The sequence below is a fragment of the Sus scrofa genome, chromosome 13, assembly GCF_000003025.6.
Source record: "Sus scrofa isolate TJ Tabasco breed Duroc chromosome 13, Sscrofa11.1, whole genome shotgun sequence".
NCBI lineage: Eukaryota > Metazoa > Chordata > Mammalia > Artiodactyla > Suidae > Sus > Sus scrofa.
Genome location: NC_010455.5, coordinates 82123782 through 82148625, shown reverse-complemented (window position 1 = coordinate 82148625; position 24844 = coordinate 82123782). Strand labels below are relative to the sequence as shown.

Below are 24844 nucleotides of genomic sequence, written 5' to 3'. Positions count from 1 at the left end.
GTTGCCATGAGCTGTGGTATAGGTTGCAGTGGCTTGGATTTGGCTTGGCTATGGCTGTGGCTGTGGCCAGCAGCTGCAGCTCTGATTAGACCCCTAGCCTGGGAACCTCCATATGCTGCGTGTGCAGCCCTAAAAAGCAAAAAAAAAAAGAAAAAAAGAAAAAAAAAAGAAAGCCCCCTTGCCAAACTGCTTTTTTCTCTCTCTGTAACTGTACAAATAAAAGGCTTCGCTATAAATGTGACAGTAACAGCAAAATCAGAACTTAAAAAAACTCCTTTCTGAAAATTTTAAGAGTTTAAAAGTTTCCTATTTATCCAGTTGGAATCCCATTAATGGGTCAATCTCCAACATCCTCAGAGCTGATAGTCTAGCATGTTAACAGAAAAAAAATTCCAGTAGTTGAATTTTTCTAATAGTTGAATTTTCACTAATTCCTTGCTAAGAGACTGAACATGACCATTATCACAACTGTGAAAACACAGGAAAATGTTTGGTCTTAAGATTTAAATCCCCAAATAAGTACCTTGTAGAAGCTCAATAAACATCTGCTGAATGAACAAATAAACAAGTGAATTCAGAGAAGGGTTTACTATTATTTATAAATTGAAAGCATAAGTTTTCATAAATGGATGGAAATGTATGTTCAATTTGAAAAAAAAATGAAAAACTGCATTAAGGGGCCAGAACTGGGATACATCCATTAATCTGGTCTCTTGCATGACAGATCCCGCTCTGGCAGCTGGAGAAGCAGGTGAAGGAGAGAGGGCTGAATGTCAGGCACTGCCCACCTGACTGTGCTTCTTTGGAATTAAGATTATAAGCTTCTGGAGGACAAGCACTTTCCCCTGAACTTTGTGGTCCTAACACTGATTTGCATACAAAAGTGCATCATAAATATGGTCTGGGATGCAAAGCCCTCCATGACTTGCTTGCATTTTCACATTTCAATCCTTCACATCTATTCCTCCTTACTTCACAGGGGTGTTGTAAGGAGTAAGAAAAAGACAGCATTTAAAGTCCTGAACACACTGCCGTACACATGCATGCACATACACACACACACACAACTGCTTAATAAACAGTAGTTGTTATAATCACTACCTGGGGCACTGTATACGCCTCAAAGGGAGAGTCAGCATGCTGGGCTGTCAGCACTTGTCTGTGCGAACTTCATATGTCCTGGGGGCGGGCTCTTCACTCTTGTATCCTCAGCACCTGGCACCACGCTCAGCCTGAAGCAGGCCCAGAAGCTGGCTGTGTGGGTGAGCAATCGGGATGCAAGCTCCAGTCCTGCCCCTACCCAGCCCACTGGGTCTCCCTGAAGAGTCATTTAAACTCTCTGGCCCTCAGTGACGACTGTGGGTCCTTCCGACCTGAAGAAGGGACTTACAGAAGCTCCCACGACAGTCACTGGCAGAACTGGAAGGAGAAACCAGTTGGCTTGAAGCCGTGTTCCCTTAGTTACCCCTTCATCACAGGCGCCTCATACATCAGGTCTCCTTAATAACAGCTCGCTTAAATGTCAATGTCGCTTTGTAATCCCCAAACCTGGTGGATTGCTGGCTGGCCCAAATCATAAGCCCCTTGAGCGTCATTCAGTCCCTCAGAAAAACCATTTCCTGTTTCATGTAGAGTATGGAGAGATGCAAATTCAGTTACCTCAGTTAGAACAGATCGGCCTTAACAGAGTTAGTTTCTCGTGCTTTGGAAGAAATCACTTGGAAATCCTTGGTTCTGAGTTCTCCATCTCCTTCATATTGAGACCTAAAAAGAAGAAAAAACAGCGTCCCATGACTAGCTGCCAGGATTGCATGTATCAGCAACAAAAGTGACTGCAATGAGTGTGTGTTCCGAACATCTACTGTAAGTAGAGCCCTGGGCGAAGTGATTAGCATATGTGACCTCATACAGTCTTCATAATGTGGGAGACATTTACAGCTATAGACATTTACCCCCACTTGACAGCTCTACAAAAAGAGGCTCTGAAAGGTCACAGAATCTGTTCAAGGTCACAGAGCTGGTTTAAGACCTGCGACTTAAACGCAGGTTCAATGATTCCAAATCCTGGGTTATTAACATGTTAAGTCAGGGTTTAAAAACTTTTTGACAAGGACCCATCGTTTCTAAAATCGTATTATATAAACTGAAACCCCCAAATCTGAAAACGATGTTTACTCTTATTATGTGCAATGCACTCTTCATTTTCTAGTCTATTCTACTTTTTTGTATATTGCATTACATATTCTATATCTCAAAAAAGAATCCGGTAGTAACTCACTAAACTGATTTCACAATCTTCTAATGGGTCTATTCTTGTTGGAAAAATACCGCACTCAGAGATAGTACTTCACTAGAAGCTTCTCTGAAACAGCGGACTTAATCCTCCTATGCTTTTTAACCATAAGAACCTGACCCAGTAGCTGAGCTTCATAAACAGGAGAAAAGGATTTAACCTTTAAAATATGTATAAGGCACCACAATACGTATCATCCATAATGGATCCTTAGAAGAGATACTCAAGTTGGGCCAGAGTCCAGAATGGAATCGGTCACTTACCTATAGCAGAAGAGTTATAAAGTGGCACCGCGGACAAACTAAAATCTCAGGTGATTTATGATATACCTTGCAAAGAAGTGGCTAACAGCGGGCGGTCGTGTTGTACCAACAGAGACCTAACTACTGCAGAAGTTGGAGGCTGAGATTGCAAACCCCTGGGGGCAGGGCCCTGCCTTTGCACGACCCATTCAATTCCAGGGCCTTGATGTTCAAGTAAATCCTCAAGTTTCCGATGGGTCGGGACCTGGGTCCAAGCCGCAGTCCGGAGGAGGGGAGATGAGACTGTTAGCGCAGTCCCCTAGTCTGCTGGACCGGAGCCCATCACGTCCCCAGCCCCTTGGGTGCGCATCTGTCCCCTGCCCCCCCGTCACCCTCCAACACAGCCACTTGCGGCGACGCAACGTGCCCGACTCCGCGGCGGAACCCCCTCCCCTGGGCCCGGGTGTCCAGGCACCTGAGAGCATTCGGTGCCCGCAGCAGCTCGGCTCTCCGTCGTCCGCGGAGCTCCCAACCCTGCGAGAGCGCTCCCCGGCCGAGCTTCGGGGCTCCCTCCTCGGAGAGGAGGGGTCGGGCCGGCCGCGCCTCGCCCACCCGCCCCGCACACTGCCCCTGCGAAGGCACTTACAGGGCTCGGCCGTTGCCCCGCGAGCGCGATCCCCGGGGGTCCATAGCGCTTCCGGACCCGGGAGTCAGGCCGCGGCGCCGCGCAGCACCGCCCAGAAAATGGACGCCGGCTGCTCGGCGCGGCCGGCCCGGCCCGCCCCCGGCGCGGGGTCGGGGACGCTGTCCGGCGGGGAAGAGGGCTCCCCGGCCTCGGCCGCGCGCCGGGAGCTGGGGTACCGAAGCGCCTACACGCGGCCTCGCGAGGACAGCGGCGGGGCCGGGGCGAGGGAACGCATTTCGGCCCCGCGGCACCCCAGACTCTACCTGGGTGCGGTGGGGGGTACTCACGACGGCCCCAGACGCCACCATGGAAGCAGCAGCCTCCGCCTCACTCTTCTCGGAGGAGAGCGCTGTTCACAACAAGGACAACCCAGTTAAGGGTCTACGGCCACAGTCTCGTCGCTGTCAGAACCAGGCCTGAGTCCGCGTAAGGGACCCTGAGTTCTGGATCCAGATCTTAGACAGCATCAACTCCTGCACCTTTGAGAGGGGCAGTTTTCAGAGAAAGTCAAGTGCAATTTTAACTTAAATTCTCAAGAACCGAGTATCACCTGGCCTTTCCCACGGCTGACAGGAAGGGCTTAGATTGATTTCCCTATCGTGCTTTAAAAAAAGAAAAGCTAGTTCACGCAAAAGACCCAGTTCTCTTCCTTAAATAAAGGGCGCCGACTGCCTGCTAGGATCTTTCGTCCAAGATTCAGGGACTGCTCATTGAAAAAGTATTTACTGAGGCCTGCCACAAACTTGCCTTGTGGAGGACCTAACAGCTTAGCGTTCTAATATACACGTTTTGTTTGCTTTTTCTTTTTTCTTTTTTAAATCTACGTTTCCTGGGTTTGGGTAGCATGAGTCTTATTTTAAAATTTTATTTTGAAAAGATCCATTCCCAGCTTACAACTTAAAAAGATGTCTGTTCTTTGCTTGACGTCCATTCCGTCTTAACTTGGAATACAGCGTTTCAATTCTGCATCCCAGTTCTGACCATGTTTTGAGATAGTGATCATTCTGATGGATAGATTCCAATGTCACAAAGCTGGTAAAAACATTTTAATAATCAAGGAGAACTATATTGACTTAAAGTCAAATTAAAGCATCATGTCATTTAAAAGTAAAAACAGGGTTTTGAAGGTTCATAGGTTGGGCAAACATGCACATACAAGTACACTAGCAGTTCCCAACCTCAAAGCCAAGAACCCTTTATTCTCTCTCCGTGGGCCACGTTCAGAAAGCGCTATTTCACTAAATTGCATTTATTAACTAATGATTCATCTTCTTAAAAAACAACCCTGCAATGTTTTTGTATAGTAATTGCCAATCAGAGCTTCTACAAAACTTGAGGGAACCTGTTGTTAATCATGGATTCCAAACTAAAGAAACTTGTGATCTGATTGCAAGTGTATGTGTTTCCACTGAGGCTTTGGGGAAATGGGAAAATCATTCAGAGACCTCCAAGAAAAGTAAGGCACATGGATTAGGAAGCTCAGGTTGGGAAGTGCCAGTATGAGGCACTGAGCGCTGTGCTGCCCTGCGATTGGAGGGTGGGAGTTAGCCGAGCCAGGTAATTTGGCCTTTGGATTCTGCCTGCCTGGGTTAAAGCCCAGCTTTGTCACGTACAAAGTCACTCTGTGACTTTAGGCAACTTACTTAGCCTTCCTGAACCTCAGATGGATTGCTCATCTGCAAAATGGGGCTGGTTTTAATATTACGCTTACCTTGTGGGGTTTTGTGATAATTAAATGGGATAATACATGTGAAGCAGCTACATTATGGCCGTTGGTGCTGGAGGTCAAGTATTCAGAGCTCTAAGTTCCTACCATCCAAGCAGTAAGAATCATAGTACCCATGTGTAAAGCAAATTTTATACATTAGGGATTTTCCGTGGGTAAGCTGCCAGGGTCACATGGTGAATGACATAAAGAGATTTAAATACAGGTCTGACTCCACAGTCCACTTTCTGTCCTGCTAACATGTTCCAGGTGGTACCTTGATCAGACGCTGTCAACAGCTTGTTAAGGGTGAAATCGGCTCTGGCTTTCATAAGAAGCTTAGCAAGTGAATGGCTCCTTACATCCACTTGGGAATTCACAAACAGTGGCATTTCTTTCTCATTATGGGCCAAATGTTTCTCTAGAAGGGAGTAGATTTCCCCCAAATTGTTATAAATAACTAAAATATCACGGCAACAGTTTTAAACACCACAGCCTAAAACTTACATAATCAGCCTGTCCTTCAAAATTTTCCACCCTTCCTCATAACCAGTCACAGATTTTCTCTCTTAATCATTCTTCTGAGTATGGGGAACTATCTGGAAATTTCCAAGAACGTCCCAACTTGTCATAATTTTATTCTTTTCTGTAAAGGTTTATTCCTTTCAAAACAACCAAATGTGATCATTTTTTTATATCCTTCTATTACTTTTCATTTCAGTGCATTTGCAAACAAGGGGAAAAAAATCCTAAGACTTTCAAGATTCTCTCCTCCTAAATTTCTATGAGTTCTTCAACATCTCTACAACATGGCTCCTTTTTTTTCTTTAAAGGCATCACCTGTGGTATACAGAGGTTCCCAGGCCAGGGGTCGAATTGGAGCTACAGCTGCCAGCCTACACCACAGCCACAGCAACACTGGATCTGAGCCGCATCTTCGACCTACTTTGCAGCTTGCAACGCAGGATCTTTAACCCACTGAGAGAGGCCAGGGATCAAATCCGCATCCTCATGGACACTGTGTCGGGTTCTTAACCTACTGAGCCACAATGGGAACTCCTGAACCCTTTTCTAGCGGCCCTCTTCTAGGAGGTTTCCCTTGTTTTCTACCTCATTTCATTTAATTCCCATGTGACTTCTGTTATGTTACAACTGCCTGCTTGAGCTTTCTGATTGAGGACTCTTGGCCAATTTAACATTTATTGCCCCCCCCTTTCTTTCTCTTTTTTAAGGTTTCAATATTATCATAATACATTAAAAATCTACAGTTGGTCTCTTTTAAACCCACTTGCTTCCTTTGTTTCCCACCATGGCTTAGGAATCTATAACTCATTTGTCTCCCATCCTTGCTGCACTCACTCTTAATTTGTTTTACTTCTCCCTTTCCTCATCCTGGGCACTCACCAAATTCTACCACTTGGCTTCCTCTTATACAGCTGCTTATCTCTTTCCCTTCAAGCACTTTAAGAAAGTCCCTGTCCAAACCATTGTCTCTAATTTCCACCACATTCCTGAAGGGCCTCTTGTGACGTTGTGTTGAGAAGTCTACCATAGCCTCTGCAGAGGCCGTGTGCAGGAAGAGGGTGGCAGCCTCCCACCCCTGGAGCCAGGCTGGAAGTGGTAGGAACAGGGGCCTACAGGATCATTCATGTCCCACTGAAATGGGGAATGGGGATGGTCACTATCCAGACCCAGACCAACAGTGGCCAGGCAGGAATGTCAGATCGGCAGAATTTTCCAATAAAGCCCAAATCAGGATTTTTATATAAAAAAGTGAAATATTGACTACTTAAAAACGGGTGGGGGGGTCTGTATCTGATGAAGTCTCTAACGGTAACTACCAATTTATGTAAAATCTCTGAGAGGAACATGTAAAAGAGCATCAGGGAATGCAGTCTCAGGTTTCTGATTGTGGGAAGCTCTATGGGTCAAACAAACTGTTTCTTCAACCAAAAAATGTTTTGTGGCCACACACATGGTATGTGGAAGTTCCTGGACCGGAGAACAAACCTGCACCACAGCAGTGACCCAAACTGCTGCTGTGACAATGACAGATCCTTAACCCACTGAACCATAAGGGAATTCCTCATCAACAATTTTTATTTTATTTTTTTTTGTCTTTTTAGGGCCGCACCAGTGACATAAGGAGGTTCCCAGGCTAGGGGTCTAATTGGAGCTACAACTGCCAGCCTACGCCACTGCAACTCCAAATCTGAGCTGCGTCTGTGACCTACACCACAGCTCACAGCAACGCCAGATGCTTAACCCACTAGCGAGGCCAAGGATCAAACCCGCAACCTCAGGGTTTCTAGTCGGATTCATTTCTGCTGCGCCACAATGGGAATTCCCAAAAAATGTTTATAGCAATAACAAAGATGAAAGAAGGAGGAGAAGAGTTCCTGTCATGGTTCAATAGTAACCTGACTAGTACCATGAGGATGTGGGCTTGATCCCTGGCCTCACTCAGTGGGTTAAGGATTGGCATTGCCATGAGCCGTGATATAGGCCAGCAGCTGTAGCTCTGATTTGACCCCCAGCCTGGGAACTTCATATACTGGTGGTGCAGCCCTAAAAAGACAGAAAAAAAAAAAAAGTAGAGGAAAGAAACCTAGAGAGTAAATGAAATTTAAGGAATATTAATTGCCCTGTATGGACCTTATTTGGAATTTTGTTTTAAACAAACAAGTTTTTTTTTTTTTTATGACCTAACTGGACAAATTGCTGACTATTATATTTAATGTTATTCAAGAATTATTGTTATTTGTTGGTGTGATAATGATACTGTGGTTATTTTTTTCTTACACTTTTTTTTTTTTTTTTTTTTCCTGGCTGCTCCTGTGGTATATGGAAGTTCTGGCCTCACCACAGCATCAACCTGAGCCATAGCAGTGACAATGTCAGATCCTTAACCTGCTGAGCCACCACGGAACTCCCACATTTAAAAAAAAATGTTTTTTTAGTATTCCATATTTTTTAAACTTTTTATTTAGAACTATTTCAACATTCTAGAAGAGTTGCAAGAATAGTACCTATACACACTCCACATATCATTCTATTTTTTTCTTGAACCATTTGTAAGTTGCAAATATCATTCTCTCTTACACCTTAATACTTGAGCATTTATTTCCTAAGATAAAGTGTTTTCTCTAAGTATCTTGTATTTAGAGAATTATACTAAAATATTGAGAGATAAAATTATATGATCTGGGATTTGCTTTAAAATAATACAGGAGAGGATTTACATGAGACAAGATTGGCTAGCCATTCAGAATTGTTGAGCTGGGCAATGACCACACACAAGTTCATTAAACTAGTTTTTCCACATTGTATGCATGTTTAAGATTTTCATAATAAATTTTTTAAAGATTATGATAATGAAAGACTTTAAAGTGATATAAAATACTTATATTATATTAACTAAAAGAAGATATAAAATTGTCCAAAAAATATTATCTCAGAGTTTCCGTTGTGGTGCAGTGGAAATGAATCTGACTAGGAACCATGAGGTTGCTGGTTCAACCCCTGACCTCGCTCAGTGGGTTAAGGATCTAGCACTGTTGTGAGCTGTGGTGTAGGTCACAGACACAGCTCGGATCTGGTGTTGCTGTGGCTGCGGTGTAGGCTGGCAGCTGTAGCTTCGATTGGACCCCTAGCATGGGGACCTCCATATGCCTTGGGTGTGGCCCTAATATAAAAAAAAAATTATCTTTTTCTTATTAAAAAAATTCACCAGGCATAGATAAAAGACTGCAAGAATGCAGGCCAAAATGTTAACATTTCAAATTATTTCACAGTGAATATATATAACTTTTATAATGGGAAGTAAAAAAAGGTAATACAATTAAAAATTAGAAAACAAAAAATTGGCAAAAGATTCAATTAAAATTACTGTTAGAAGTTAAATAAATAAAAAAGAAGTTAAAGCACATATGTGAGTTGAACTGACCAACAGGCCTCCTGTTTGCAGCTTTTGACTTAGAAAATGGGTTCACAAACTATGGCCCACAGGCCAAATTTGGTCTGCCATCTGTTTTTGTATAATCTTAAATCTGAGGAGGGTTCTGACATTTTTAAATGATTGAAAAAAATCAAAAGGAAAATAGTATTTCATGACATGAAAATTACATGAAATTCAAATTTCATTGTCCATAAGTGAAATTTTATTGGGACACGCCACAGTCATTCACTTCTGTATCTATACAGTGTATACACACACACACATACATATTATACAACTATTACACTTAATATTATATATTATTATATTTTAAATTTCATCAATAAAAAGTTTGTGGCAATTTGTTTTCTTTGTTGTTATGTGAATACCTACATAATTTTTTTTTTTTAGGGCCGCACCTGTGGCATATGGAGGTTCCCAGGCTAGGGGTTGAATTGGAGCTATAATCACCAGCCTACACCACAGCCACAGCCATGCCAGATCTGAGCCGTGTCCTCAACCTACATCACAGCTCACAGCAATGCCAGATCCTTAACCCACTGAGTGAGGCCAGGGATCGAACCCGCAACCTCATGGATACCAGTCAGATTTGTTTCCACTGAGCCACGATGGGAACGTACATAATATCCTCAATTTACCTCGATCCACAAAGCCTAAAATATTTACCATCTGGCCCTTTACAGAAAAAGTTTGCCAACCTCTGGTTTAGGACTGGGCTTCCCATATGACCTAAAGGCCTCTTGATTTAGCAGAGAGAGCACTGGACTAGCAGTTAGGTATGGCCACTTAATTCTCTGGGTGACTTGGAGAAGTCACAACTTCTCTGGGCCACAGTTCACTCGAGGACAGAATAAAATGGGTCTAAGTTTCACACAGCAACTGAGGTCTGTGGTTCCCATTCCTGTAAGAGCCAATTAAGAGGAGGAGGGTGGCAGCACTCGGTACTCGACCAAGGAATCCAAACAATTGGAATATTCAGTGGGGATGGTTTAAAGGGCATTCAGGCCAGGGCCTGAATGCGCAGGTAGACAGCAAGGGTGGACAGTCCTTGGTGGCTCTGAAAGCAGAGCAGTGCACTTGCTGTGGACGGCACAACTTTGGGCAAATTTTCTAAAATCTGCAGCTTAAAACAGGTATTTGGGGTTTATCTCCAGTCTGAGCTTTGTGGAAAACCAAAAGCATTTGGTCACAACACATGTCTCTCATTTTAAGTTTAATCCAGATCTAGTCAAGTGATGGGTGCGGGGTGGCTCTCTGGCATCCTCAGCTTATAGAATAGAGCCCTTGGGATAAAGACTTCACGAGATTCTGGGATAAATCACCCTCAGGGATGCCATGTGCAGGCTCTTCATAACAGCCAATGTGGGGTGGTTAGGCCCCAAGGCCAAAATCACCCTGAAGCCAAACGGACTATGAGAGCACCCAGTCCCTACACAGCAGGCCCACAGCCTGCATCTTACCGGCTCTTTCAGCCTTCTTCATTGCAATCACTCCCACTCTTTCTCCTGTGTACCCCTGCAACACACCCCAGCTTCAGGGTGCAGCTTGTTCCTGAAGGCTCCCTTTGTTCCCTCTTTCTGATTGTCTGCAGCCCCTCCCCACTCCCCAGGCTGCCCCTGCTTCCACCTCCCCATTTTGCCACCCAAATGACTCCCCACTCTCTTCCACCTTGTTCCCCCAGTATCCTGCATTGTTCCATCTTTCGGTGATGTAGCCCCTCTCTTTCCCTACTAAAGGTCTCCCGCTTCCCTTCCACAGCTCAAGAAACAAGAGAAAAGGGGAAAAAAATTACAAGGGCACTGCCCTTCAGGGATTTAACCACATTCTCAGCTGGTGGCTTTTGTTTTCTCGTCTCATTGGCTTGTAAGGCCCTCAGGGCAGGGACTCCACGTCATGCTCAGCGCTGGGGAAGATGGGCAGGACTGTTAGGCCTTAATTAGAGCAAGGCCTCAGACAGGGTAGAAGATTTTAGCAGGCAAAAAAAAAAAAAAAAAAAAAAGGCAATTTCAAAATATCCGTTTGGCAACAATGACCATGGGGTAAGGAAGAGGTTTATTTAATCACATAAAGAAAATCATGAAAGCTCTCACAGCTTTTCGTGAACACAGAAAAAATATTTACATTGGCATTTTAAAAACAAAACTAAACCAGAAAACAAACTTCCTCCACAGGCCAAATATAGCGTCTGCGGACACAAGTGCTAGTCTTGAACCCTGAGCAGGAATAGCTGCAGAAGCAAGGAAGCCAATACAAGAAAAGATGCAAAATGAATTACAAGACCAAAAGAGCCATTTTCTGGTCAGTGAGATGTTTGGGCCATGGCAGAGACATGCTGGGATCACCTCACAAAGACAAGGGCTTTGGCAACTGGTCTTTGATTTACCTGCTTCCCACAAAGCTTTCTGCAGAACAGCCAGGAGGGAGACCCCCCTCCCAACTGTGCATCAGGGAATGTAAAAAAGCAGGAGCATCTTGTGTGCATCACAAATTTAAAATTTTGCATTCAAAGGCTTCTCAACTTAACATCTGCTCATGAATGCGAAAGAGTGGCAGCCCTTATGGAGGTCACCTGGCAAGGCAGGCAGACCAGCTTGGAGCAGGGCAGCCAGACATACGGTGGCCTATTAGGAGCCAAGATATTTTGAAAGGTGATGAGGATGAGACACAGAGCCCCAGGGAAGAACCATCTTTGCCATCAGTTGAGATGCCCCCACACCGAAGGCTGGCCTACAGAAGACAGTATAAAAGGCCACGAAGAGGGAGTTCCCTGGTGGCTCAGTGGGTTAGGGATCCAGTGTCGTCACTGCTGTGGTTTAGGTCACTGCTGTAGCACAGGTTCGGTCACTGACCAGGAACTTCTGCATGCCAGGGGTATGCCCTCCGCCTGCGCCCCCCTCCCCAAATAAAAGGCCACTAAGAGAACAGCGTGCCACGTGTTTCTTCTGGAGAGGAGAGGTCATACAATTGTTCCTGTCTATACAACGCCCTACCCTGTTCTGGGAGCCTGGACGTGAGCATTACACGGAGTTTCATGTCCTATTTTCATTCCACCTGGGTTGTAGTGGTGTCTGTTACACAGCAGATGCTCAACAAATATTTGGTTTTTGTTTGCTTGTTTGTTTTTGTCTTTTTAGGGCCACATCCTTGGCATATGGAAGTTCCCAGACTAGGGGTCAAAGCGGAGCCGCAGCTGCTGGCCTAAACACAGCTACGGCAATGCAGGATCCGAGCCTCATCTGCGACCTACACCGCAGCTTGTGGCAACACCAGATCCTTAACCCACTGAGTGAGGCCAGGGATCAAACCCACAACTTCATGGATGCTAGTCAGGTTTGTAACCTGCTGAGCCACAACGGGAACTCCCTCAATAAATATTTGAAGAAGTGAACTGAATTGCTGAAGCCTCCTCCCCACTGATGGGCAATATCCTACCACAAAGGACTAGAACATTCTTTATGCAGTAGAATATTTCATGGCGAGTCAAAATCAAACCAGGTGTAGGGAGTCAGCCAGGCCACTTCTAACTTATGATAAGCAAAGCCCACTAAATTTATGAATCAGTTTTAGAAGGTATTTCTGAGACATTCAGAAGACACTGAAGGGCCTTATAGTTTCTATCTTGTACAGCAAGCCTAGCCCTTTTTTCTTGGAACTTTATTTGCAGACTAACCTGAAAGGCATAAAAGAGTTCTGGTTCTGAAGAATTTCCTTAGTATTATGTGTTCAAATGGAGAATGATCACTCCAGGGAGTCTTTAGAAAGCCACCCACGGGCAAAGAGTTCTGCAGAACCAAAGCTTTTGAGGCACCAGAGGACAACGTTTGCTGGCAAGATAAGACAGACCCATCCACCCATCCATTTGCATCTGGAAAAAAAAATTTAGGAGTTCCCACTGTGACACAATGGAATGAGTGGTGTCTCTGGAGTGCCAGGCATAGATTTGATCCCAACCCGGCACAGTGGTTAAGGTTCCTGTGTTGTCACAGCTGAGGCTTAGGACAGATCTGATCCCTGGCCCAGGAACTCCATATGCCACAGGGCGGTCAAAAAAGGAAAAAAAAAAAAAATTAAAGGAAGTGGCTATCTCAATGTTTTGCCATGAATTGAGGTTCTGGAGTTCTTATGAAAAATAAAGCAAGAGGCTTCTCAGAAATTTTCTTGCTCCGAGATTCATTTCTTCTATGGATTTCTTGGATTAGCCCTGAATCTGTGCCGAGTACCTAGGTGTTCACTGCCACTTAAGACTGCAAGTCAAGAGCTTCACTGCACCTTCTTAGGCAGTGTTGGGGTGGGGCTGGGTCAAAGGCGCAGAGTCCTGGGAATCTGACTAAAACGAGCCATGGGCCTGGCTTACCATTTCACTGCAGGGGAAGCTCATCTAAGTCAGGCTCAACCCCCAAAATCCTCAGACCTGGCACTCATACAATGGCAGCTGCATGGGGAAAGGAAAGTCTGCCGTCCAAGCACGAGCGCCTCTCTGCCCGGAAAGGCTCCCCATCAGATCTTCACCTAACTGGAGCCATTCTACCACACAGAAAGCCAACCATTTGTCGTCTTTTTTTTTTTTTTTTTTTTTTTTTTGACTGCCCCACAGCACATGGAGTTCCTGGGCCAGGGATCAGATCTGAGCCTCAGCTGCAACCCAAGCTGCAGCTGTGGCAATGCCAGATCCACAACCCACTGTGCTGGGGCAGGGATCAAACCTGTGTCCCAGCGCTCCCAAGGCACCACTGATCCCATTGGGCTACATCGGGAATGCCTCCAGAAGGCCAACCATTCTAAAGTGACTCTTCTCCCAACAAGACACCCTTGCTTTTTACATTTTTCTTTTCCTTTCTTTTTTTTTTTTCAGCCACTACCATGGCATACGGAAGTTCCCAAGTCAGGAATCAAATCCAAGCCAGAGCTGTGACCTATGTCACAGCTGTGGCAATGCTAGATTCTTAAGCCACTGGGCTGGGCCAGGGATCAAACAGGCACCTCCACAGAGACAAGCCGGATAATTAACCCACTGTGCCACAGTGAGAACTCAAAAATTTTCTTTTCCTTTTCTTCTTTGAGCTTGTCTTCTTTAATTCATTGGGATTTTTTTTTTTTCTTTTCTTTTTACAGCCACACCTACAGCATATGGAAGTTTCTGGGCTAGGGGTCAAATCAGTGCTGCAGCTGCCAGCCTACACCACAACCACAGCAACACCAGATCCAAGCTGCATCTGAGACCCATGCCATAGCTTACGGTAATGCTGGATCCTTACCCCACTAGTGAAGCCAGGGATTGAATGCTTATCCTCACAGAGACAATGTTGGGTCCTTAACCTGCTGAGCTACAATAGAAACTTCTAATTCATTGTTTACATAGTTATTTTTGTGCCCCTGGCCCCTACCACTCCAGCACACCAGAGGTGGCTCTGTGAGAGGCAGGCCCTGGTCTCTCTTGTTCATTACTGTATTTCCAGCCTCTGGACTATGCCTGGTATATAGTAGGTACTCAATAAATGTGCTGGATGTTTAATTACCAAGAAAGCTGTTGGGAACAGCATTTCTCTTGGAAGGGAGCTGTTAGAATGAACCATATGGTACCAGGAACTCAAAAGCTTAGCATAATTTAGTATTAAAGAGAAAGGTACTAGATCTTTTTCTATCCATCTCCCCATTTCAATGAGCCCTAAGATGTGGTCTGGCTCCCAGTCCCTCTATGGGGGGGCGATCCATGGAAATGGTTGAGGTGGATCAACATCCCTCTAGTAGCAAGAGGTGCAATCTTGGTATTCTCACTGACTTAAGGCTTGGAAAAATAATTACTATTCTCCGAAAAAAGAAAAAAAAAAAGGAGTTGAGAATTTTTAGATTACAAATCATTCAGGCAGAAAACCACAGATTTGCCCATTTTGTTTTGGTGAGAACAAAGCAACTGTTCGCACATTCTTCCTGTCACACCTGCTCTGGCCTGCCCAGTGCAACACCTTAGCCAAAAATTGTAAATGGGCTAAGCATAGCTTTTTAAACATCAAGCAGGGAGAAGAGCCATCCTCTACAATCGGCAGGAAGTGTTTTTGGCTAATCTAGGAAATGCAGTGATCATTGTAAATGGGTAAGTTTAGAAAAGCTTTGTGCCTTGTAAACATTTCTGTGAAATATGAAGGCAAAGCATTAAGGCGAAACACAACAAAGTAATAAATAATAATTATTCTTCCATTCACTGATCTATTTATTAGAATGACAATGGTACAATATACTTCCCAACAGTCTTATTTGGCTTTCAAGCTCCTTGAATTGTGTTTAAAATTCTTTTCCGAGAGACCAAGAACAACATAAGTGAATAATGCCTCCAAAAAATCATGAGGTATGAAAATCTACAAGATGACGCAACCATGCTTGAGTTAAAAACAAAAGGATCGACATTTTACAAGGAAGAAATACACTGTTGAATCTCTCAGGCATTCATTTATAGGGTAAAACAATTCCATCGCATCCATCTAATCTTGTGATTAAGATTCAAATGGGCTCAAAATGATTAATTTGTACCGGCCTATCAAAATAGAAGACATTGAGTTGTAATCTTTCCGAATAGCAATAGTGTTTTAATTACAAATGCCGGGCTCATTATTTGCTCAAGAGCGAATGACAATTAGCTTGATCCTCCTGCAACTGTGAATGCTACTGGTACTAAAATAAATAGGCAATACTGAATCAAGTTTCTGACATTTCCTTCAGTTTACGATCTTCTGATTGACGCTATATTCAAAATGTACTTAGTCATTTTAAGTCACAGGCAAGAAAGAAAATGGCTCCCGAATAGCCAAAAAAAAAGAAAAAGAAAAAAAATAAAACCTGGTATATATAAATATAGATAGATAGATAGATAGATAGTTGTTGCAGGAAGGCTATTTCATGGCAAGCCCAAAGAATGAATTCCCTGTGAGATGAATCATGTTCTCATATAATTGAGCCAGAGAAAAACTCCAAGCAAAATATTAAGTTGGCCTCAAAACAACACAACAACAACAACAATAAAACAACAACAACAAATCTGTAGTCCACAAGAGGTTTGATGTTACAAACAGTGCTTAGAATATTAGACAAACTGCTAGGATAAAGCAACTATGTACACCGATGGTTCTGCATCTCAATGTTCTTCACATTGGAGCAAACCTCAGAGAGGTTTAGGATTTGGCAGCATCTTCCCCCTAACACACTGACAAAGACGTTTCCACAGAGGTTCAATGTGCACTTATCATTGGGAGGGTGGGCTTGGGTTTGGGTTCTTCTCTACCGAGAGCTCAGAGGTTACCAATGGAGGGACCAGGCAAAACAAGAGCATAAGCATTTTCTGATTCTCGGAATTTCTGAGATACCTTTTGTTTCAGTGGCGCTGGTGAACTCGTGATAATGAAACTACACCTTTGCACACAAACCTTGACCAGCATTCTGGAGCACATTACAAAGAAAACCTTAATTTTGAAAGTACTGAGCACAAAGGAGGAAGGAGAAAGCTCTCCTTCCTGTGCAAGATTCCTCTCTATGTCTAGAAATATGGCATAATTCTTAAGGCTTGAAGACCGCATTTAAAAACGTCTAAAACCAGTTCAGATTCTACAATGAGAGGCAAAAGAACTGCAAAATTTTCCTGAAACATTTTTTAAGATGATTTTTTGCATCTCTGTTATTGCATTTTTAAATAAGATGTGGTTGCTAATGTGGTTCTGGCCCAGTGTTAATTTGAAACCAATATGTATTTGAGAAGTTAAGCTCAAGGAAAGAGCCCATGAAATTATTTTGAAAAGTGCCAGAATTTGGTCCTTACAGAACCACAGCTGTATGGTCTGCAATGAACCATTTTAAGGACTCTGTTTCATTCAGTGAAGCTCCTTTTCTTCTAACAGAGCCACCTATATTTACTATTTCCCCCTTTAAAAATTATAATTCCTCATCTCCCTAAATAATAGATATACAAATAATGCATTTATTCTTGTATATTATTTAAAATTGATTTTGGAGGCATCTATGTTTTTATTTTCATCTTTCATATAACACGTTTAAAGACCGCTTCTTAAAATTTAAACATTTTAAATGTTTCTTATTAAGCTTGTTTGCGCTGTTCGAAATTATCTCCAGAAATCCATTTATTTTTAGTTTCAAGCTAAAATGGAGCTGAATCCATAGACTTTTCAAAAAATTCTTTTGTTGTCAATGGCGCCACACCTATCATATATCTGATTTTTTAAAAAAGGATCACCTCATTTTTATAGCAGCATCATTTTATAAGTTTTTAAAAGCCATATATTTATACAGTATCTTAATAGGAAAGGCCATCCAATTTAATACCCTCCCCCCTCAAATTACAACTGTCTTATTTCATTTTTGTTGTAAAAGTCATATTTTAGTCTATCTAATGTTCCTGCTACATGACTCCAAAAAATCTAAAAAACATGCAAATTTCAACCTACCTGTATGTATCACTTAAGGCAGTGTTAGCATGACAAGACACTCAGCCATTTTTATGTAAAGCGATGGAGACCAACTGATTTCTCCGTCTTCTTGCTCTCAAGTTTTAGATGCAATTGTCACACACACAAAATCATATGCAGAACAGCTTGAATGTACTGTGATCACAGAACCGAATTTATCAACAGGAAAACAGGTTTGAAAAAAGAAGTTTCTCATCCAAGGTTTCTCGGAGACTGCAACCAAGGAGGTAGTGTGTTGAATTTTTTTCCCTTCCTCCTCTGAGAGTTCAAAGCCCGGAGCTGACCACTGCAAAGGCCACTGTCACATTTGCTGAAAATCAAACCACTGATACCAGCACTGAAAATACAAATTTGAGAACCAAGTTGTTTGCACACGGTGGAGTGCCTAAGAGTTAAAAATAGATCCCACCTTGCCTCCTACCTGCATAATAAACATGTAAGTTTCAAGTGTTTAATTTGATATTCACATTAATTAACAATACAACATACATTATTTAAAAGACAGCAAATGCAAGAAGAAAGGGGAGACACCATCTGGTAGCAGAGTTTTGTTGTTGTTTTTGTTTTTAGGGGTGGGGTTTTTTTTTTTGGCTTTGTTAAAAAAAAAAAAAAAAAAGGTAAAATTCTATTTTGAATGTGATGAAAAGCAAACATCCAGAAGCAAATGAATCGGAACTGAAAGGTGATGCTGAACTATCTCAGGCTGTAACGAGGCAAAAACAAGTCTTCGCTACCAGATGATATGGCATACCAAGCATTTACATACTCACATCTGAAATACTAGGCAACGTGTAATGAATTCTATACACAGCATGCACACACAGCACCAGCACGGCTAATCCTGCCTGCCATCTTAGCCTCGCAGAAGCAAGATACAAACTGCATGCAGCACACAAGCTGGGGAAGGAGGAGGCAAGGGACAGCTCACCTTAAATGCAGTATCTGATTAATGTTGTAAGTGACATTGCATATCAGCCTCAGAGTCTTGGTTCAACTGGGTAGGAGGGAACAAAGAAAAATGTCATCAACTGGTGATGCAAGATGAGCCCAATCACTAAACACTGTTTAGCAAACTCCAAATTCTGCAACCAGGCAGTAGAAGGCATTTTGTACAGTTAAGCAGAGCTGCTGCACAATGAATGTGTCCTTCTGCTTCTGAGAATCAAACAGTCCTTTGGCTAAGGAAGAAAATAAGCTGGAACGAACACTGTCATATCTTCTTCCTGAAGAAAGCTTTCAATACAGTATGTATCTGGTTCGGAATGCATTTTTTTAGACTGTTAATTTCCTAGAATGGCTAGAAACAACAACAAAAGCAGACCTTTTAAGCGATGGCAAAGTAAAGAATAATATTATAAAGGGTGTAGCCTTTCTAGATTATTTTTCAGAATCCTAACTGGTGCCGGCAGGCTTGTAGAAGAATGCATGATCAGCTGTCTGTATCCGTGCTATAACCTCTAACCACAAGCCGTGTAAATGTATTCTGCTAAATGTATCTGCAGTACAGAACGGCAGATACCTCCTCAGTCGGAATTATATTAAAATGTGAATGAATCTGCTCAAACTTAGAAGCAAAATTAAATCAGCTACAGAAAAATAAATTGATGCCGAGTTCCTTCGGATATATAGCTGACCATCATGAACGATAAAAGCTGTCCTTAGGACACTGACCTAAATAATGTTAAGTCTTTCAATTGCATACCGTACGTGCTCAGAACCTAGGCAAAGGCAAAATGATTTTTCTCTTCCCTCCCCCTTCAAGAGCTAAATTGTAGAGTAACAAGCCATTAATAGGAATACCAAAAGGCTATGTGTATATATATATGTACCGTACATACTGTAAGAAAAGAAGAAATGGTGTTGAGCCGACATGCAATGTTTCTTTGTTTTACTTTGAGGCTTATCTTAGCTATGCTCGCATGGATGACATTGACATCACAGAGGTCAGGGCTGACACTGGGGTGCTATCCGTTTTATGAGTGAAATGTTTTCCGAAAATTAAATCTCATCTACTCTAACACCGAATTTCATGTCTTCTTCAAGATCACCTCCCTCCCTACCCCCGCTGCTCAAGATTGATGGGCTCTAGTTTGGCTGTGTGTAATAAATTGGAATCACCTTCTGTAGAGAATCCAATATATAATTGTAGGAATTAATTTTTTTTTAAACAAAAATCCTTCTAGAATTCTTATGCCTCCCCTTTCAATCTTTCCTATCAACACACACACACACACACACACACACACACAATTAAAGCTCAAATTGCAATGAAATGTTTAACATGTGGAACAAAAAATGTGGAAAGAGCTGCTTATTCAGGGTTTTGAAGAAATGCCTAATAAGCAAAGACTGTTTTGCTACAAAACCAGTGTTACCATGTTCCCAAAGAGAAGAAAACAGCATAGCTTGCTAGAAAAATTTCCCCCAGATCTTGCTGGCAGGTAAAAAATCAGAAAAGCATTTCATTTATCATGCTGTATAAAACACGAAGTCTTTTATTTTTAAGGAAATAGAACAGATTCTTTTCTACTCTTCCTTAGCTGCAAAGAAACCATACCCACCCCCACCCTTACTTAGATCCTGGACATAAGCCAATATTTTTATAAAATGCCACAGACTGATTTTGAATGTATAATATGTACATTTTTCTTCTTCTTATCTCTCCAAAAGTCTTTAATTGCATATTGCATCACTAAATATGCTAATGTTAATTAATTTTAACACATGCAAAAGTGAATTAATCTTTTCTGGGGTTGTCTCTATCTTCTATAAAGACTGGCTGCAAATAATCAGGCTAGCAAAACATTCGAGTTCCCCAGAATTTTTTTTTTAAAGGAGAATATGTATTTGAATATCTTAACTTAGGTACTAGGTTTCACAACCAGACCTTTTGTTTCTAGCTCTCATTCTATCTCCTTCCACAGAACCCAAGTGCTTTTTAGCTCAATGTGTGGAAAGCACCCAGCCCATCTCTATCCCATACACTTTAAAGTCTCTGGGTTGGGTTGTCCAGATGGTCGGTCATACCTGAACCACACCGAGTCCTCTTCTCGTTGGAGCACATCTCTCTCCCACAACTACTCCAGAAATAAATATAGCTCTAACGGAAACAGTAGCTCCTGGTCTAACACCAATGGTGGAGCCATCTTCCCCGCCCCCACTCATTGCTCTATGGGCTCTGGTTAGCATTGACAGCGACAGAAAATGAGAATGAAGTGTCCTTAGACTAATTCTCCTTTACCAGGAGGGTCAAGAATTAGAGACAATAATGCCAAGTTACCAGGTACCAATTTAACATATGGTCATCTATAAAGCAGGGTCCTCAGAGTGGGGTTTGAAGAGGTTGAAACGAACACCTAGGCATCCGATGCTCCTAGTATCTGTTCAGATACCCCTCATCAATAACACTTGAAAGCTAGACAGTCATGTTAAAATACTCACAGGTTATTATCCTGTAGGCTAAATATGCATGATAGGGAATTACTCTGACCGCATAGAATGAAGTCGCTGCCTCCCCTGCCTGAGATAATAATAAATGACAGTGACAAGGAGAGTAATCCATATCAGGCTCCCACAAGATGAGTGAATAGGGTTATGTCCTCTTTACAGAGGCAGAGTGGTGAATGTGGTCAGGTCCCCTACTGGTACTCATAAGCTGGATGCTAAGGCAAGTGGTTTCCAAATGTCCCGGTACGGTTCTCTACCTACCCTCTGTCAAAACGAGCCTAAAAGCAACGTATTGGTTTATTTTGCGATGTTCCAAAACACCCAATGAGCAAATACGGCTCATTTACCAAACCCTGTTTGTATTAAACAAATTTGAGTTAGAGTTGAAAGCACTTAGATGGATGAGCTTGTTTAGACAGACATTCTTGACTAGTAAATCCTGTTTTGCACTTAAAAAAAAATGCTCATGCCAGAATTACTTAAGCTTTGTCATGAGTACAAGTGGCAAGGGTATGCCTTCACTTATTGTTTTTAAAAATTGTGTGCGCATCAATCTCCTTGGGGCAGATGCACAAACATTAACACACAAATCCTTTTTCCATGATGAAAATTTTAACCTGTTTTTGCCCCTTTGATGAGTCAAGCAGGAGGAACCCAAAATAATTTGGCAGGAGCAGACTTGAGAAGGACAGAGTGAGGGTGCCTCTTTCACTTTGATTAACACTCCAACTTGCTTACAGTCTCCTTCTGCAGTCTGAGCCCACTTTATTTTCAGTCTTGTGGGTTAAAGTTAAATTGCATGACTTATGCAAAGTACATAATTCAAGCATGAACAAAGCTTGACTCTCTGTTTAAAACAACAACAACAACAACATAAAGTCAGGGCACTGAGTCCCAGAGGAATCCTTGGTTTATAAACATTTGGACTGCTTTGCACATTTCTTCGCTCCATTCACTGCATTAAAAACTACAGCTGGTTTCTGTTTATACCTAATATAGATATTCAACATTCGTGGGTAAATTGTTATCAGGTTAGGTTATACTAATCTCAGTTTTTAAAAATTAAAGATTTACCAAATGTAACATTTTTGTTTAGATTCGTAGAATTTAAAACATTTAAACATGTTTATGAGGTTGGTTATTACATCCGTTTGTAGGATATTCAGTCCTAGAAACAACATGGTGACAATTTATCAATGACTAAAAATGCCTTTGGATGATATTTTAGCCTAAATTTTCAGGAAAGTCCAATGCTACTTCGGACATCTACATTTTAGAGATCTGGGCAGGAACTTTTGCTTTCTACCTAAGTCCAACCTAAATCTGTGTCTTTCCACCAATCCTAAGAGGATAAAACCTCCTCCATCCACATTCCGCCCTGATATAGGAATTTTCTGACTGTGCAGACTTCTGGTAGAGGGCACTCCTGCTCCCTGGAACCAGAACTACCCCTGTTTAGATGAGCCTGACTCAACTCCCCAGGCCCTGGGAATTATGGGTATCAAAAACGCCACCAATTGGAGACATTTTGGACCAGCAGGTGGAAAAGAATAAGAGGAATTAACTAGACCATGTTGGAAAGTTACATGTAGAGAGCAAGGTAAAAATTTTGGTCAGAGATCTGTCATAATTTGGAAATGGTTTATCAGGTGAAATAAGTGGAAAGGCTTACATTTCTACCTGAGCAAACCACTTCACCTAATGAATCCAGTCCTTTCATGGAACAGATGAGGAAACTGAGGCTGCAAGAGATCTGATCATTTGCCCAAATACTCTGATCATTTGCCCAGGATCACATACTTAGTGAGTTTACTCATTTGCTATATTAAAATTCTTCTACAAGTCTGCATTTGTAAGTAAATTTGTTATCCAGTTGTTAGATTATTCTAATCTAAATTACCAAAGAAAAATCAGTGTAATAATCAAGACTGACCTGACTTCCACTCACAAATAGTACTTTTGTCCTGAACAGATAACCTCAATTTGTAGGATAAGTTCCTTCCCAACATGTTACAAAAATGGACTTTTGAAAAGCCTAACTTTTGAGCAAGAGCCTTTTCTCAATCAAATTTAGTGTTTCAAATGCATCCTTTCTTTTTTTTTGGGGGGGGGGTCTTTTTAGGGCCGTACCCACAGCATATGGAAGTTCCCAGGCTAAGGGTCAAATTTGAGCTGTAGCCACTGGCCTATGGCACAGCCACAGCAAAGCCAGATCTGAGCTGCATCTGCAACCTACACCACAGCTCACAGCAACACCAGATCCATAACCCACTGAGTGAAGCCAGGGATGGAAACTGCTCCTCACAGATACCAGTCAGATTTGTTTCTGCTGAGCCACAACGGGAACTCCTCAAATGCATCATTTTAATGATGGCCTCTCTGTGTATCCTACATCTGTACATTTTACCCCTGTTCAAGATCTCTTCCAGCTCTGAAGGTTTGTGATTCTAAAAAATCTAGCCCACCTTGCTTTCTAGGTTGGTTAGGCCAAGAGCTGGACTCCAAGTCTCCTGCCTCCTGGTTATGTGGCCATAACTGTCTCTCACTCATTGGTAGTAACTTTAAATGTCAACCAGATGGCTCTCCAAGGGAGCCTTCTAATCAACTCCATCAGCTCCACCCTGCTTGGAATACAAGAAGAGGATTACCTCTCAGTGCTTCTGAGGCAGTAGAATGAAGGGGTGGGTGAATGGATGTGTGTGAGGTATTTGAGCTCCAGGAAGCCTGCTCCCATTCAGAGACATGAGCTTTCTCACTTTCATCCATCAGCATGTGTGTAAGATGTGGGCAAGGAATGTGGGCAAGAACTGGGCAGCAAGCCTTGGAGACCAAACCAAGGTTACCTTTAAGGAAAGAGATGGAGGGAGAAGGGCAATGTGAACCTTGTGGTTTTCAACAGAGAAAAGGTGGTAAGTGACTTAGGGTTGCAAGGGAGACTGTGGTGGACAACAACCCACACCCAACTTAATCCAGCTCAGACACACCCATGGGAATATGTTCATCATAGCTCACCACCATTTTCTATTTTTTTCTTTTTATGGCCGCACCTGCAATATATGGAAGTTCCTGGCCCAGGGGTTGAATCAGAGCTGCAGCTGCCGGCCTACACCACAGCCACAGCAACGCCGGATCTGAGCAGCATTTGTGACCTATGCCATAGTTTGTGGCAATGCCGGATCCTTAACCCATGGAGTGAGGACAGGGATCGAGCCCACATCTTCACGGAGACTATGTCGGGTTCTTAACCTGCTGAGCCACAATGGGAACTCCTCACCACCATCTTCAATATTGCTACCTCATGTTTAGCAACAGAATAGTCCCTGCTTTCATTTCTCAGTGCATTTGAAACATGGCACTAATAAAGACCTTGCATGCCCACAGAGATCAAGAACATTCCTGTTCCCTAATCACACGTTCGTTTGTAGCCGTCATTGGGAGCCACTCCCCAGAAGGAGAGCGAGTGGAACAACAGGGTCTTCTTGATTCTGAATTGGTAATATGCATATTCAGCAAGAAGGCTGAGTTTCCTCTTTTTAGAGAGATTGGCAACTAGGTTGAAGAGGGAAGGAGAGGATGTCAAGGAAGGTGAAGGAAGAAGTCTTACAGATGGGTAAAATCTACCCTGTGTGAGAGCGTAATCCTTTCCTCATATCTTTCTTCATCCTGGGCAAGAAATACTCCAAGACAATCTGGGAGCAAACTCCTGTGCATTCTCTTCTCTCAGATAAATGACTTTGTAGCTCAGAAAGGTCACAACAATGAAACTCTTCTCCCCAGAGCAGCTTAACAAACCTCAGTGAATCTTCACTTCCTTTGAACTAAAGATGAAAGCACAACATGGTTTTGTTGTATTGAATTATCTACCTTGACTCACGTCTCTGGCTTGCACCCTGTGAGATCTGTGTATCTTCCATGGCACCTAGAACATGGCCTGGTGCAATGGAGGGGCTTATATGGGCGTGCTCTTTTTCTTTCTTTCTTTTTTTTTTTGTTTTTAGGGCCGTGCCCCAGCATATGGAGGTTCCCAGGCTAGGGGTCTAATCGGA

The 24844-nt window shown here is 42.6% G+C and overlaps 1 protein-coding gene across 25 annotated transcripts in view; it reads right to left on the bottom strand.

Annotated features, from left to right (window-relative positions):
* The window catches only part of ZBTB38 (zinc finger and BTB domain containing 38), a 141435-nt gene that overhangs the window by 46696 nt on the left and 69895 nt on the right, over window positions 1-24844 (bottom strand). For 4 of the 25 annotated variants that reach the window (XR_002337478.1, XM_021068346.1, XM_021068345.1 and 1 more), the window contains 3 exons: window positions 18280-18345; window positions 17331-17688; window positions 1660-1764 (listed from right to left, as the gene is read on the bottom strand). The gene's annotated coding sequence lies outside the window, so the exon portion shown is untranslated. Of the gene's footprint in view, window positions 1-1101; window positions 1765-2556; window positions 2928-3010; window positions 3132-3181; window positions 3321-3483; window positions 5838-17330; window positions 18225-18277; window positions 18346-18672; window positions 20331-20378; window positions 24791-24844 lie in introns of those variants that run through there. The other 21 variants (XM_021068361.1, XM_021068351.1, XM_013982074.2 and 18 more) reach the window with 18 other exon arrangements.